Below are 17,042 nucleotides of genomic sequence, written 5' to 3' on the forward strand. Positions count from 1 at the left end.
GCGGCGATCTCTGCTCTGAGTTCCTATATTGTATTCATCGGTCGTCCGTCCCGTGTGACCCGCTGCTCTTATAACGCTACTGGACTGTAATAAGCGTCCGGCTGTGATGGCTACCGGCCCTTTAAGGTTTCACATTTCATATGAATACATTATTGTACTATGTATATCGTGATGTGGAGCACGTGGGTATAACCTGGGTATAGCCTGTATATAACTACAGTATATATGTACAGCTGGTATAACCTGGGTATAGCCTGTATATAACTACAGTATATATGTACAGCTGGTATAACCTGGGTATAGCCTGTATATAACTACCGTATATATGTACAGCTGGTATAACCTGGGTATAGCCTGTATATAACTCCTGTATATATGTACAGCTGGTATAACCTGGGCATCTCCTGTATATAATTATATATGTACAGCTCGTATTACCTGGGCATCTACTTTATATAATTATATATGTACAGCTGGTATTACCTGGGCATCTCCTGTATATAATTATATATGTACAGCTGGTATAACCTGGGCATCTCCTGTATATAATTATATATGTGCAGCCGGTATAACCTGGGCATCTCCTGTATATAACTACATATGTACAGCTGGTATAACCTGGGCATCTCCTGTATATAATTATATATGTGCAGCCGGTATAACCTGGGCATCTCCTGTATATAACTACATATGTACAGCTGGTATAACCTGGGCATCTCCTGTATATAATTATATATGTACAGCTGGTATAACCTGGGCATCTCCTGTATATAATTATATATGTACAGCTGGTATAAGCTGGGCATCTCCTGTATATAATTATACATGTACAGCTGATATAACCTGGGCATCTCCTGTATATAATTATACATGTACAGCTGATATAACCTGGGCATCTCCTGTATATAATTATAGCAGCAAAACCTACAAAAGACAAAAAATATATCTCTCATACCCTACCATCATTATATATAAATGTAAAGCAAAGTTGCATAATAAATATAGGGTACTTAGTGAACTATTTTTGATCAAAAAAAGTATACAAGCCGTCCCACCAGCGGCAAGGTGACCCTAAATTGGGACGGTACCTATACTGTCTATATTAAAAACCTTACTGTATATCAAAGTTGAAGTAATGCATATAAAAGGGTAGACAAATAGGACCGGGTCCCAACTCCAGACCACCTAGGCCCGTGGTAAGCTACATATATACTAATCAGCTCAACAAAGGGGATGCCACACCCTTAAATTGCACAGAATGCAAACAAGACAAAAAACCAAGCATATATAATATATATATAATTATATATGTACAGCTGGTATAACCTGGGCATCTCCTGTATATAGTTATATATGTACAGCCGGTATAACCTGGGCATCTCCTGTATATAATTAGATATGTACAGCTGGTATAACCTGGGCATCTCCTGTATATAATTATATATGTACAGCTGATATAACCTGGGCATCTCCTGTATATAATTATATATGTATAGCTGATATAACCTGGGTATCTCCTGTATATAATTATATATGTACAGCTGGTATAACCTGGGCATCTCCTGTATATAATTATATATGTACAGCCGGTATAACCTGGGCATCTCCTGTATATAATTATATATGTACAGCTGGTATAACCTGGGCATCTCCTGTATATAATTATATATGTACAGCTGATATAACCTGGGCATCTCCTGTATATAATTATATATGTATAGCTGATATAACCTGGGTATCTCCTGTATATAATTATATATGTACAGCTGGTATAACCTGGGCATCTCCTGTATATAATTATATATGTACAGCCGGTATAACCTGGGCATCTCCTGTATATAATTATATATGTACAGCCGGTATAACCTGGGCATCTCCTGTATATAATTATATATGTACAGCTCGTATTACCTGGGCATCTCCTGTATATAATTATATATGTACAGCTGGTATAACCTGGGCATCTCCTGTATATAATTATATATGTACAGCTGGTATAACCTGGGCATCTCCTGTATATAATTATATATGTACAGCTGGTATAACCTGGGCATCTCCTGTATATAATTATATATGTACAGCTGGTATAACCTGGGCATCTTCTGTATATAATTATATATGTACAGCTGATATAACCTGGGCATCTCCTGTATATAATTATATATGTACAGCTGGTATAACCTGGGCATCTTCTGTATATAATTATATATGTACAGCTGGTATAACCTGGGCATCTCCTGTATATAATTATATATGTACAGCCGGTATAACCTGGGCATCTCCTGTATATAATTATATATGTACAGCTGGTATAACCTGGGCATCTCCTGTATATAATTATACATGTACAGCTGATATAACCTGGGCATCTCCTGTATATAATTATACATGTACAGCTGATATAACCTGGGTATCTTCTGTATATAATTATATATGTACAGCTGATATAACCTGGGCATCTCCTGTATATAATTATACATGTACAGCTGATATAACCTGGGCATCTCCTGTATATAATTATATATGTACAGCTGGTATTACCTGGGCATCTCCTGTATATAATTATATATGTACAGCTGGTATAACCTGGGCATCTCCTGTATATAATTATAACCTGGGTATCTTCTGTATATAATTATATATGTACAGCTGGTATTACCTGGGCATCTCCTGTATATAATTATATATGTACAGCTGGTATAACCTGGGCATCTCCTGTATATAATTATACATGTACAGCTGGTATTACCTGGGCATCTCCTGTATATAATTATACATGTACAGCTGGTATAACCTGGGCATCTCCTGTATATAATTATACATGTACAGCTGATATAACCTGGGCATCTCCTGTATATAATTATATATGTACAGCTGATATAACCTGGGCATCTCCTGTATATAATTATATATGTACAGCTGGTATAACCTGGGCATCTCCTGTATATAAATCTACATGTATAGCTGGTATAACCTGGGCCTGTATCATTGTGTATGCACTGTACGTGGTCACTTGTGGCTGCCGTGGCCTTCTCCTTCTCTGAGGTTGTGTCAGATGTCGGGACGCAGCCCCTGATTTGCCTCCATCGGAGCCAGATCATCTTTCCAGTCACGCTCGGCGCTGATCAGAGCAGCTTAATACATTCATAGGTGGCTGCCAGAGTCTGGGGATGACTCACACGTTGTTATTCTGGACCCAAACGCTGAAAATTCAGCTCCAATTCCAAATCTTCCCGGTCGGTCGGAGGTGGACGTGACGGTGACAAATTAGTGTCTCGTTAACTGTTACAGCACTGGAGGGGACGGGACGTCGACCCTCCTGGCATTGTAAAGGTTAATCGTCCGATCACCTTACCCCCGGGGTATTGTGCCATTGTTTCCGCGCTCGGCATGATATGGCGTCACAGTGAGCGGATACATCTTCCACCCACCTGTTACATTTAAACCCCTCTCCTTCCTTTGTCTTCTGCTTGGATTCACGATTGATGAACGACGCGCAATAAGCAACTTAAAGGGCAACTCTTCCCGGAATACACAGGAGGCCAAGGCTCCTCGTCTGTGATGAGGGAAGTTACATCTCATCATTTATTGTGTATATAAAGCTCTGTAACAAACTCTCACGCCATATGCAAATGAAGACTCAAGTGTCCAGTGGGCGTATCCTGACTAAGCCGGCTCCTGGCCTGTTGATTGGTTTTCAGCTGAATCCGTACTTGAAGTTTCTTGTAAGATACTCGGCCTCACATGTGACTAATGGATATAACGTTACAAACCTCTCAGGTCACCAGCTGGTTTGCGGAGGTAAATCTTGCTGACAGGTTCCCTTTCCATGTTGATGGTTTCCTCCCCTGCTTTGCTTTCCCCAGTCGTTTTCAGGATTTACAAATGGAGTTTTGCACTATGCGCTATGTGAGACGGGGGCTTAATTATCTGTTCACCAGTGGGTGCCGGCTCAGTCACATCAGGACATCAGTCCTTGGCATTGTGTCTTTCCTTGTCTGCCAGGAAGCTATTTCCCTCTGTTATCAGGTTTAGATAAGATGACTGTTGTGACCTTTAATGGTCTTACTGACAGCAGCCACCATAGAGATAGCGGAAGGACTGGAGTATGAGAGCGCCTGTCTGCTTAAAGAGACAGCGCAGAGAAACGACCACGGTGCTGATGAGAATACTGAGATGTGTAGAAAGATATAATGTATAATCCCCTTCCCTGCTGAGGGCAAATGTTGGCACTACAATTGTCAAAGCTTGTACCCTCGGGGGTATTCAGTCTGGCTGCCTGCTGGTTGGTCTAGTCGAGGAATGTATATGATTGGTACTGGGCAAAGACCCATCTTCCATCCCGGGCACAGATCCGTCTTCCATCCCGGGCACAGATCCGTCTTCCATCCCGGGCAAAGACCCGTCTTCCATCCCGGGCAAAGACCCGTCTTCCATCCCGGGCACAGATCCGTCTTCCATCCCGGGCACAGATCAGTCTTCCATCCCGGGCACAGATCCGTCTTCCATCCCGGGCACAGATCCGTCTTCCATCCCGGGCACAGATCCGTCTTCCATCCCGGGCAAAGACCCGTCTTTCATCCCGGGCACAGATCCGTCTTCCATCCCGGGCACAGATCCGTCTTCCATCCCGGGCACAGATCAGTCTTCCATCCCGGGCACAGATCAGTCTTCCATCCCGGGCACAGATCAGTCTTCCATCCCGGGCACAGATCCGTCTTCCATCCCGGGCACAGATCCGTCTTTCATCTTGGGCACAGACCCGTTTTCCATCTTGGGCACAGACCCGTCTTCCATCTTGGGCACAGACCCGTCGTCCATCCCTGGCACAGATCCGTCTTCCATTCCGGGCACAGACTCGTCTTCCATCTTGGGCACAGACCCGTCTTCCATCCCGGGCACAGACCCGTCTTCCATCCCTGGCACAGATCCGTTTTCCATCTTGGGCACAGACCCGTCTTCCATCCCGGGCACAGACCCGTCTTCCATCTTGGGCAGAACCACAGATTGTCAATCACAAATATTTCTCGGATTTGGTGCATGTCCCGCCATTCCTGTTGGAGTAATCAATAAAGTGATTATAGCGGATCTCCGCACTGTCACGAGTCTACAGCTTAATTACATGATAATTAACCTTCTCCATGAAGATTAAAGAGCCGCGCGCCTCAGTACAATACATTACACACAGTATCATCACACGCCACCGCCGCCCGCGTGCCACCGCCATTGTGGGCAGACAGATTACAGGGATCTTATCTCTATACAGACATCTGTCATGAGAGGGATAAAGAGAGGGGCTCTTCCCTTACGAGATGGGTCCTGCATTGTAGACGTTTGCTCTGACGCTTCTCTGCGCGACAATACATGATTAGGGTGTCCGACAATATACTAGGTGGTCCGACAATACACTAGGGGGTCCGACAATACACTAGGGGGTCCGACAATACACTAGGAAATGTCCCTTTGCCCTATATGAAAAGACTGTGACCATTAAAGACCTGTGATAGTTGAGGTCCTGTTTGAGATTTCACATTGGGGTCCACAATCTTAATGACTCCCCTGTATCTTCGTATCTGTCTGTCTCACATCTGTATCTTATTGCAGTGCAGATTTGTGTCCCATTCAGGGTCCTGGGAAAGCTGGGTGACGCTGGGTGCTGGGTTTTGGTGGATATCCCATCGCAGCGGTCGCGGCTCCGGCTCGTTTACTGTTAATTGACTTTAGATGTTTTTTTGAGACTTTACGATTGTAATCAGTTTCCTTCAGACGCCAATCAATGTAGGAGCGCCGCCATCGATCCACCGCCCGTGTACTCATAACAGTGTATTAAGTGATCATTATTGCCTACCTCACGGATCAATACGCCACGTGACGCGGCTCAGCGGGAAACGACAAAATAGTCCACGTAGAAGAGAACGCTAATCCAGAGACACCTCGAGGGCAAATAGTGCACCCGGATCCTGAATATAGGAAGAACTGTCAGCCATTCCCTAACAGTATCTGCTCCAAGGAAAGCGAATACCTCCATGGCCCCATATACTGGTGACGCTTGGTTGTCAGACGACAAGATAGTACAGAATGTAATGTATGTACACAGTGACTCCTCTATTTAGGTAGAATTTGTTCATTATCAGATAGGTGCATTCTGTATCATTTAGCGTTATTTTTGCTGATATGACGCTCCTCTTATAGCATCTTTTCTGTAGTCAATGTAACATGAATATGCAGTTTCCTCTCATTCCCGCTATAGTTTTGGTGCAGAAGATTGTGCGGTTAAACACTTGTAGATTTATAACAATTTGTGCTCCAGAGGAGCCATGTATGTCTCTGTATGCTCCTGACATTATCTTGGAGCCAGTGTGTCTGCCCTCCGCCTCTTATCTCTTCTACATTGCTGGAGTCAGGATTGGTGCTGCAGGGTGAATGATGGGACCTGACATGAGATCAGCACCTTGTCACTCATCTATGTGAATATTACTGCCATGAGACCAAACCGAGAAAGTTCTAGATATCATGTATGTTACACCCTTTATGTAGTAGTCATATTCTTGTACATAGGAGCAGTATTATAGTAGTTATATTCTTGTACATAGGAGCAGTATTATAGTAGTTATATTCTTGTACATAGGAGCAGTATTATAGTAGTTATATTCTTGTACATAGGGGGCAGTATTATAGTAGTAATATTCTTGCACATAGGAGCAGTATTATAGTAGTAATATTCTTGTACATAGGAGCAGTATTATAGTAGTTATATTCTTGTACATAGGAGCAGTATTATAGTAGTTATATTCTTGTACATAGGAGCAGTATTATGGTAGTTATATTCTTGTACATAGGGAGCACTATTATAGTAGTTATATTCTTGTACATAGGGGGCAGTATTATAGTAGTTATATTCTTGTACATAGGGGGCAGTATTATAGTAGTTATATTCTTGTACATAGGGGGCAGTATTATAGTAGTTATATTCTTGTACATAGGGGGCAGTATTATAGTAGTTATATTCTTGTACATAGGGGGCAGTATTATAGTAGTTATATTCTTGTACATAGGGGGCAGTTTTATAGTAGTTATATTCTTGTACATAGGGGCAGTATTATAGTAGTTATATTCTTGTATATAGGGAGCAGTATTATAGTAGTTATATTCTTGTACATAGGAGCAGTATTATAGTAGTTATATTCTTGTACATAGGGGGCAGTATTATAGTAGTTATATTCTTGTACATAGGGGGCAGTATTATAGTAGTTATATTCTTGTACATAGGTGCAGTATTATAGTAGTTCTATTCTTGTACATAGGGGGCAGTATTATAGTAGTTATATTCTTATACATAGGGAGCAGTATTATATTAGTTATATTCTTTTGTGATGTAGAAACGTACCGCTTTCTGGATTGCTACCTCATTATGGGTGGGGGTAATGTGGACAGAACAGATGAGATCTTCATTTTCACAGCTTTCCTGTTATAAACTCACTGTTTGGTCTTTCTTCTGATAATGTTCAGTAACTGGAAATCTCTTGTTTTTTCGCGGAGTTCCCTTTTGGCGTCGGTCGGGCGCGGTAGGCTTGTCCACTTACTGGAACATTAACATATAATTGTGTTGTCGGAGCCCTGGGACTGGAGCTAGAGATAAATATTCTCCGGAGACTTCGATGTTCCAGGATTTTGTGCTCAAGTAAACAACAAAAATTATAGTTGGCGTTAATTGCAACCTAAATCAATAAAGAAGAACTCCAACGCCACCTCCTCCACCTCCGCGCTCTCATTGTCTCAGGTGGTAACAGATCTGTGATCTCAGATTCCTCTCATCTATAAGATAAGAAGCCGTAGTCCTGTGACGTGACCGCCGGGGGCATAATGAAGGGATACATGGCGGCCTTCTTAGTCCTCTTACTGGCGGGCTTCATAGAAGAACCTCATTTTCTCCACGTATTGTAGCACAATATTATTACAGTACATGGAATAAGCTTTTGATCTCAGGTTCAATTCCACTAACTGGACTAAAAAATAAAGTAAAAAAAAAGTACTTATAAATAAGAAAAATAAAAAAATATAAAACTTCTAACCTTCTTCTTGGAAGAATAGATTAATTCCTGGAGAATAGTTGTTGAAGAGGTTTCCACACATTGAGGGGGCATGAATGAGTTGAGGGGGGTGTAACTTTAAAGAGGAAAAATATTTGTGTGCTGAAAACACTTTGCTCTCTGAGGGGCACTGTAAAAAGTTGAAACGTTTGATCTAAGTGGATCGATTTTCACTCCATGGGCGTGGAGAAGAGTGAATATTCATTCTCTTTAGTAGCGGGCACAGAGGCTAGCGGAGCCGCAGCAGGAGCGCGGCCGCTGCTATGTGCGCTATTAAGGAGAACTATTCACTCCTCTCCACTACCATAGTCCCGGCGTGGAGAAGAGTGAATATCCCCGCAGCTTACCTCGGCATCTGAGGGCACATGGCAGTGACGTCATGCGCTGCTCAGATGCTGACATGAGCTGCTTGCAGACAGGACGCTGCGCTGGAGCAGAGGGGAGGAAGGAAGGTGAGTAGAATTTTTTTTTTTTTTTTCAAGTGTACAGTGATGGGGGCCATGTATCCCAGGATTGGGGATGAGTGGGCTATACATACCAGGATTGGGGATGAGTGGGTCATGCATACCAGGGTTGGGGATGAGTGGGCCATGCATACCAGGGTTGGGGATGAGGGGGCCATGCATACCAGGGTTGGGGATGAGTGGGCCATGCATACCAGGAATGGGGATGAGGGGGCCATGCATACCAGGATTGGGGATGAGGGGGCCATGCATACCAGGATTGGGGATGAGTGGGCTATACATACCAGGATTGGGGATGATTGGGCCTTACATACTTGGATTGGGGATGAGGGGGCCATGCATACCAGGTTTTTGGATGAGGGGTGCCATGCATACCAGGATTGGGGATGAGTGGGCTATACATACCAGGATTGGGGATGAGTAGGTCATGCATACCAGGATTGGGCATAAGTGGGCCATGCATACCAGGATTGGGCATGAGTGGGCCATGCATACCAGGATTGGGCATGAGTGGGCCATGCATACCAGGATTGGGCATGAGTGGGCCATGCATTCAAGGATTGGGGATGAGTGGGCCATGCATACCAGGATTGGGGATGAGGGGGCCATGCATACCAGGATTGGGGATGAGGGGGCCATGCATACCAGGATTGGGGATGAGGGGGCCATGCATACCAGGATTGGGGATGAGGGGGCCATGCATACCAGGATTGGGGATGAGGGGGCCATGCATACCAGGATTGGGGATGAGGGGGCCATGCATACCAGGATTGGGGATGAGGGGGCCATGCATACCAGGATTGGGGATGAGGGGGCCATGCATACCAGGATTGGGGATGAGGGGGCCATGCATACCAGGATTGGGGATGAGGGGGCCATGCATACCAGGATTGGGGATGAGTGGGCCATGCATACCAGGTTTGGAAATGAGTGGGCCATGCATACCAGGTTTGGAAATGAGTGGGCCATGCATACCAGGTTTGGAAATGAGTGGGCCATGCATACCAGGAATGGGGATGAGTGGGCCATGCATACCAGGAATGGGGATGAGTGGACTATGCATACCAGGAATGGGGATGAGGGGGCCATGCATGCCAGGATTGGGGATGAAGGGGCCATGCATACCAGGATTGGGGATGAGGGGGCCATGCATGCCAGAATTGGAGATGAGGGGTGCCATGCATACCTGGATTGGGGATGAGTGGGCCATGCATACCAGGATTGGGGATGAGTGGGCCATGCATACCAGGATTGGGAATGAGTGGGCCATGCATACCAGGATTGGGGATGAGTGGGCCTTGCATACCAGGATTGGGGATGAGTGGGCCATGCATACCAGGATTGGGGATGAGTGGGCCATGCATACCAGGATTGGGGATGAGTGGGCCATGCATACCAGGATTGGGGATGAGTGGGCCATGCATACCAAGATTGGGGATGAGGGGGCTATGCATATCAAGATTGGGGATGAGGGGGCTATGCATACCAGAAATTGGGGATGAGGGGGCCATGCATACCAGGAATGGGGATGAGGGGGCCATGCATACCAGGAATGGGGATGAGGGGGCCATGCATACCAGGATTGGGGATGAGGGGGCCATGCATACCAGGATTGGGGATGAGGGGGCCATGCATACCAGGATTGGGGATGAGGGGGCCATGCATAACAGGATTGGGGATGAGGGGGCCATGCATACCAGGATTGGGGATGAGGGGGCCATGCATACCAGGAATGGGGATGAAGGGGCCATGCATACCAGGATTGGGGATGAGAGGGCTATACATACCAGGATTGGGGATGAGTGGGCTATACATACCAGGATTGGGGATGAGTGGGCCATACATATCAGGATTGGGGATGAGGGGGCCATGCATACCAGGTTTTTGGATGAGGGGTGCCATGCATACCAGGAATGGTGATGAAGGCCGTCTGCTGAATGCTCCCCATTACCAGCGCCCCTCTGACAGCTCCTCCTGCCAGGGGAGAAAGAAATGGTAAATGGGCGTGGAGTGTGGCCAGGAGCATGGCCAAAATTTGCTGTTTGCTCTTCTTCAAAAGTTGGGAGGTATGCTGTAAGCACTGGTCGTAGACGGTATGTCCCAGCTCACATGTGTCTTGACAAAGTTGCCCTGCGGCCATATTGGTTGTCACCCTGCTTTATCTGGGCGGTTGGCGTGGTGCGTAGTTCTTCGTAGTTGGACGCCCGGTAAAGTCCGTGGTGTTTCCCAGAGTCCTTTGCTGTGTCTTCTCTCGGAGCGAGGAGGAGATAAGAGGCATAACAGCTTTATTTTTAGGCCCGCAGATTCTCACTCCGGCTACTTGGCAACGGCCTATTGTCATGGCAACGCCTCTTATAATGAGATGGCTCCCGGTTTGCGTGCTGCACGGTTGCGTCGGGGGCATCTCTGACAGCAATTGTTGTCTCAGATACCTAATAACCGCCGGCCGATGACGCTTCATTACTTATCCTTTATACTCTGACCGCTGTCGCCCATTACGCCGAGGCACGTAACTCGCCCGCGTCGTTATGTCGCCCTCCTGCTTTAACCCTTACAGCTCCACGTGACAGTGAAAGACGTTATGAAGTGAAGCGCTCTGCCTGTAATGAAATAATAAATGGCGCCCGGCGTCACGGCGGATACGTTGGCGGCTCCGTTGTTGTGGCTGTGACATAACCCCGTGTGTGTAAAAATGACAGCAATAGTTAAAGTGTAGTAAGAAGCATAAAGCCGAGCAGCGGGAACGCCGGCGCCACCTGTATAATTATGTACTTGTCAGGAATAAGCTGCGCAGTCAGAACGCCGCTCCAACAATGCCGCATATTAATTCCAATTTCACCGAACGACGGGCGACTTTACACAGATGTTGTCTGCAATCAATAACTTTATGATGTTCAGAGTTTATGGAATCAGAGTCTGGAAGACACCGAGAGGGACGGAGGGGGCCGCAGCCGAAAACTACACTGCCCATAATGCCGTGCAACTCAGGATCAGTGATGTAATGTATGTACACAGTGACTGCACCAGCAGAATAGTGAGTGCAGCTCTGGAGTATAATACAGGATGTAACTCAGGATCAGTAATGTAATGTATGTATACAGTGACTGCACCAGCAGAATAGTGAGTGCAGCTCTGGAATATAATACAGGATGTAACTCAGGAACAGTAATGTAATGTATGTATACAGTGACTGCACCAGCAGAATAGTGAGTGCAGCTCTGGAGTATAATACAGGATGTAACTCAGGAACAGTAATGTAATGTATGTATACAGTGACTGCACCAGCAGAATAGTGAGTGCAGCTCTAGAGTATAATACAGGATGTAACTCAGGAACAGTAATGTAATGTATGTACACAGTGACTGCACCAGCAGAATAGTGAGTGCAGCTCTGGAATATAATACAGGATGTAACTCAGGAACAGTAATGTAATGTATGTATACAGTGACTGCACCAGCAGAATAGTGAGTGCAGCTCTGGAGTATAATACAGGATGTAACTCAGGATCAGTAATGTAATGTATGTACACAGTGACTGCACCAGCAGACTAGTGAGTGCAGCTCTGGAGTATAATACAGGAGGTAACTCAGGATCAGTAATGTAATGTATGTACACAGTGACTGCACCAGCAGACTAGTGAGTGCAGCTCTGGAGTATAATACAGGAGGTAACTCAGGATCAGTAATGTAATGTATGTACACAGTGACTGCATCGGCAGCATACTGGGTGCAGCTCTGATCAGCTGCTAGTCAGTGTGCTGATTGCGGGTGTGGTGGCTGCAGATCCTGCTGTGAGCTCCTGATCTCTGAGAACCAGCACCTCTCCACCTGGGGACCTGCTCTCTCTCTTTCTCGGAGGGAGAGCTGGTTTCTGGGATGAGTGAAGGAGCCAAGCCCCAGGCTTCTGCTTCCCGAACCAGGCCGGCGGGGGGCAGAAGAAACCAGCAACCGGCCTGCACATCAGAGGACTCGGGGGTGAGACGTTGCACCAGGAGTCGCAGCAATGTGGCTCCTACTCCTCCCGGGATTGTGGAGACCCCTAGAAGCCGCAAGGCTTCCAGCATGGAGGTAAAGCCTGACAGCGGCGTGCATGATGGTGCTCCTTCCGGAGGAAAGCGGAGTGCTCACGGAGGTGAGGCCGACCTCCCTGAGGGGGGTTGGGCGCTGCAGGGACCCCGGGAGTCTGTGTCCACCTATGCCTCCCGGGTCATGATCCGCCTCCGTGAGTATGAAGATGCCAGTAAGCTCATCAGGAGGCTCCGGGAGGAGCTGCGCTGCACAAGCGCCAAAGCTGCGGGGGCCTCCAAACCAAGGAAGGCTAAACTCCAGGCCGAGGTAAAGCGACTGACCAGCGAGATTCACCTGCTGGAACTGAGGAAAGCTGACATCAGGGAGCAGAGTGGTCATTTCAAAGAAAAACTAATAAATGAAGACCGCTTTAGAGAAATGGCTGATACCAGAGAGCAAAGGCAGATGGGGCTGCAGCCTGAGAGCCAGGTGGATGATGAGAGTGATGATAACCAGCAGCAAGCCCCACTTGGCAGCCTGCAAAGTCACCCGCAGGCCACTTGCAGCGAGCTCCCTGCAGGACAGGTGACAGTGACATCCGGTCGCAGTTCTGCTGGCTCTGGGGAGGACAGTGACAGCAGCGGCCAGGGAGGGGCGCTAATGGCGGAGATTAAGCTCCTGGAGTCCCCAGTGTGCCTCCAAAACTTCCATCTTGGTGACGATCTACCAGAAGAGGCACCTGGGGGCCACAAAAAGGCAAAGAAGACCAAGCCAAAGCTGCAGGAAGAGGTAAGATACGTATATGCCCCCCTCCCTGTACCCCCTGAGTCGGCGGCAGGCTCAGCTCGCTGTATAAGCCCCGTTGCCCAGCCCAGCCCGGGTTCTGCTGTGGATCCGGTGCAAAGGCGCGGGGAGATTACAGAGCGCGGTAGTGAGGCGCAGAGCTCCGTCTCTGCTTGTAGTAGCGGGGACGCAGCAGGAGGTGCATCAGCCGAGAGGCTGGACAGTGAGGGCGGCCCGGCGGCGGGCGTTCCATCAGGCCACGATGCTGTGGTGCGCTCCTCAGTGGAAGGGGGGAGCAGCCCGGTGTCGGGGGCAGCTCCGGTAGCCTCGGCGCCTCTGAATGCTGTTGCCGCTGATCACTTAGTTGAGAAGCGGCGGCAGTGTGAGGGGGCAGTTGGGGCTGAGCGTTCCGGTCCTCCCACGAAAGTGCTATTTTGTGTTGGCGTCGCTGGTCCGGAAGATCCTGATGCTAAAGATCAGCGGCGCCTAACAACATCTAAAGATCAGCGGCACATTATTCCGAATGCCAAACAGCGGAAATTACCGACCAATGATGTGGAGGGCACACATAAGACCGGGGGTGAGGTCGCCTCCAGTTCTATGGAGGTGACTGAGCCCCTTGTGCCTGATGCAGAGGTCAAAATGTCATCCGCCATTGTTACTGGTCCAGCAGGAATGAATGTGGTGGTGGGGGTGAATGAGGCTAATTCATTGTCTAGTGGTGTGGTTGCTGGTTTTGTGGAGGGTGAGATGGAGGTGGGTAATGGTGTTGCTGTTCGGGCTGATGTGGTCACTGGTCCGGTTGCCCCCCCGGGGGTGGCAACACCTGTCCAGAGTTATGCCAGTGTCACCTCCGGGGCAAATAGGGCATCCTCCTTGTCTCCGGGTTTTGGGGACGGCATGTTGCAACGGCGCCTTCTGGAGGCTCTAAAGAAGGGGGAGAGATCACTAATGGTAGAGGGTCGAGAGGTTGATCTATCCTTCTGGATAGAGAGGCATGGCCTTGGGGCCTTCCGAGAGCAAAAAGGGGGGGATACAGTGTGGTCCCTCCCAACAGCCGGGCCAGGCAGTGTGCGTAGGAATGTGGTCCGTCTTCGGTGGAGGGGCATTGATGCATGTCCTCCAAGGTCTAAAGTTGTGGAGCTCCTGCTGAGGATGGGCTTCAAGGCGATTGACATCTACGCCTTGATACATCCCTATTCCACGCCTGAGTTTGATGTCAGCTTTGTTCGGCCGGAGGGGCTTGAGCTCTTCTGGGCGAATTATGAGCTGGCAAAAAATGAGCCCGGCTGGCGAGACTTTGCCGTTCAGGCAGTGTCTCGCCAAAACCAGATCAAGAAAGTGACCGTGATGACTCGTAACGAGTCGCTTTCTTGCTATGACATCATGACGTGGCTTGGTCGGTATGGAGAGGTGGTGGAGATGCCAAAGAAAAACCGCGACGAGTTTGGTATCTGGTCAGGGGCCTGGACGTTTATGGTAAAACTTAAGCGGTCAGGTGGTACGGTTGCCCACATTCCATCGTCTGCCTTCCTGGGTAGGGATCGTATCCTGGTCTTCTACCAGGGGCAACCGAAGCTCTGTCACAGGTGCGGCGACCCCACACACTTCAGTGCAAACTGCACTGTGCAGAAATGCGCGTTGTGTGGGGGTGTCGGCCATCTTGCCGCCTCTTGTGTGGAGATTAGTTGCCACCTGTGTGGTGAGTTAGGTCACCCATTCAGCCGTTGTCCTCGCTCCTTCGCTAATGCAGTCGAGACCCCGGTGGGAGTAAGCCGTGAGGCCGGTTCTGCTGGGGAGGGGACTAGCAGGGGTGGGGGAGCTGAGGGGCCAGGGAAGAAAAGCAATAAAAAGACGCCTGCCCAGCTGAGGCGTCTAGACAAGCGCAGACAGGAGAGGGAGCGGGGCGAGCCCCAGACTACCGGTGCAGCCCCTGTCCTGGATGCCAGTCTTGCTACTGAGGCCCCAAGGGATGATGAGTTGGATGAGGAGGTCAGGAGGATCCACAGGGAGGAAACCGCCTCTGCCTCAGAATCCTCCCATTATGAAAGTATGGATGAGGATAATAAGCGGTGGCTAGAGAACAAGCGTAAGCTCGGCACCAAAAAGAAGAGAAAGAAGGGAGATAAAACATCTTCTCCCGCTCTGACCAAGGTACCTAAGGAAGGTAAAACCGACTCCCCTCTGGTTGGTCTTTCTAACCGGTTCCAAGCCCTTGATAACATCTCTTCCTCTGAGGAGGAAGCCGAGGGTGAGGTTCCGGCTTCAGCGGAGCTTACAGGGGGTGCCGAGTCTCCTTCTCCTGGGGATGCAGGGTCCTTGGGGGGAGGACTGGCCCAGAGTCCGGAGACGAGGACGAAAAAAGAAGGAAAAATGTGGGAATGGACACCTCTGTGTCATTAAAGAGGGGGAAGGATTCCTCCTCTGAGGCAGAGGGTAAGGGGAGTGGGAAGAAGAAAGCCATCTAACTCAATCACCAATGATGGCGGTAACCACTCCGTTGACGCTGGCTTCCATTAATGTCGCCAGCATTAAGTCAAATATGGCTAGATTTGCGGCCTTTGATTTTCTCAGCCGGGTTGAAGCTGACATTTTCTTTTTGCAAGAGACCAGGCTGCCAAATATGGCAGAGGTGTTTATAGCTAAGAGGGAGTGGAGACTCGGGCCCTCCTATTGGTCTCTTGCGGCTGAGCCGTATAGCGGAGTGGCGGTCCTTTTTACCGCACCAGTAGAATGCAGACGGGTTATTGAGTTAGAAATGGGGAGGTGCCTGATATTAGATGTCCTCATGAAGGGACAGGAGCTTCGGCTCATTAACATTTATGGTCCCCAATCTAAGTGGGACCGGAAGGGTCTCTTTACGAGGATCAAGCCCTACCTTTTTACGAGTCGGCAGGTCGTCTTTGGAAGGGACTTCAACACTGTCACGAGGCCCCGGGATAGAGGAGGTTCCAGAGACAAGCTGACTTATGATAGCGTCGCCCTTAATAGTATAGCTAGTGAGGCTCGCCTGGTGGATGTCCACATCCGGCACACCGCAGGCCACGAGGGGTTCACCTATCATAGAGGTAACTGTAGGTCCAGGATAGACAGGTTTTATTTAAAGGAGGAAGCCGTCTCTTCAGCAGTATCTGTTGTTGAGGTGGAGTTCTCCGATCACTGTATGATTTTGTTTTCCCTGAATGTTACAGAGACCCCCCGGATGGGAAGAGGCTTTTGGAGGCTCAATTCATCTCTCTTGGAAGAAGCGGAGATAAGACAGTCCTTTGAGGATTTTCTTCAGAGCCAGGTACCCTTACTGGATCTTTGTAGTAGTAAGTCAGAGTGGTGGGAGATGTTCAAGAAAAGGGTGGCGAGATTCTTCCGCCAGCTCTCGAGCCTCAGGAGCCTGGACAGGTATCGCCTGTATCAGGGCCTGAGGAGGAAACTCGAGCATCTTGTCTCAACTGGAGGTAGCCGCAAGGAGATCTCCAGAGTGAAATCTTTGCTAATGAGGTGTCAGTATGATAGACACGCATCTTTGGTTTTTGAGAGGGATTACGGGAAGTACCGCTCGCCCGACCCTTACAGAAACTGCAAGATGTCAGTGAATAGTAAAGTTGTTACAGGACTGGTTGACACTGCGGGGTCCCTAAAAAGATCCAGATCGGGGATCCTGGAGGTCGTCAGATCCTTCTACTCGCACTTCTTGGGGAAGA

General features: G+C 48.2%; 1 protein-coding gene across 9 annotated transcripts in view; it reads left to right on the plus strand.

Moving 5' to 3' along the window:
* Nucleotides 1-17,042, plus strand: part of CACNA1C (calcium voltage-gated channel subunit alpha1 C) — a 553,842-nt gene that overhangs the window by 90,356 nt on the left and 446,444 nt on the right. The window lies entirely within an intron of this gene.

The sequence above is a fragment of the Phyllobates terribilis genome, unplaced genomic scaffold (assembly GCF_046119375.1).
Source record: "Phyllobates terribilis strain yellow unplaced genomic scaffold, ASM4611937v1 Scaffold_10__3_contigs__length_209671492, whole genome shotgun sequence".
Lineage (NCBI taxonomy): Eukaryota > Metazoa > Chordata > Amphibia > Anura > Dendrobatidae > Phyllobates > Phyllobates terribilis.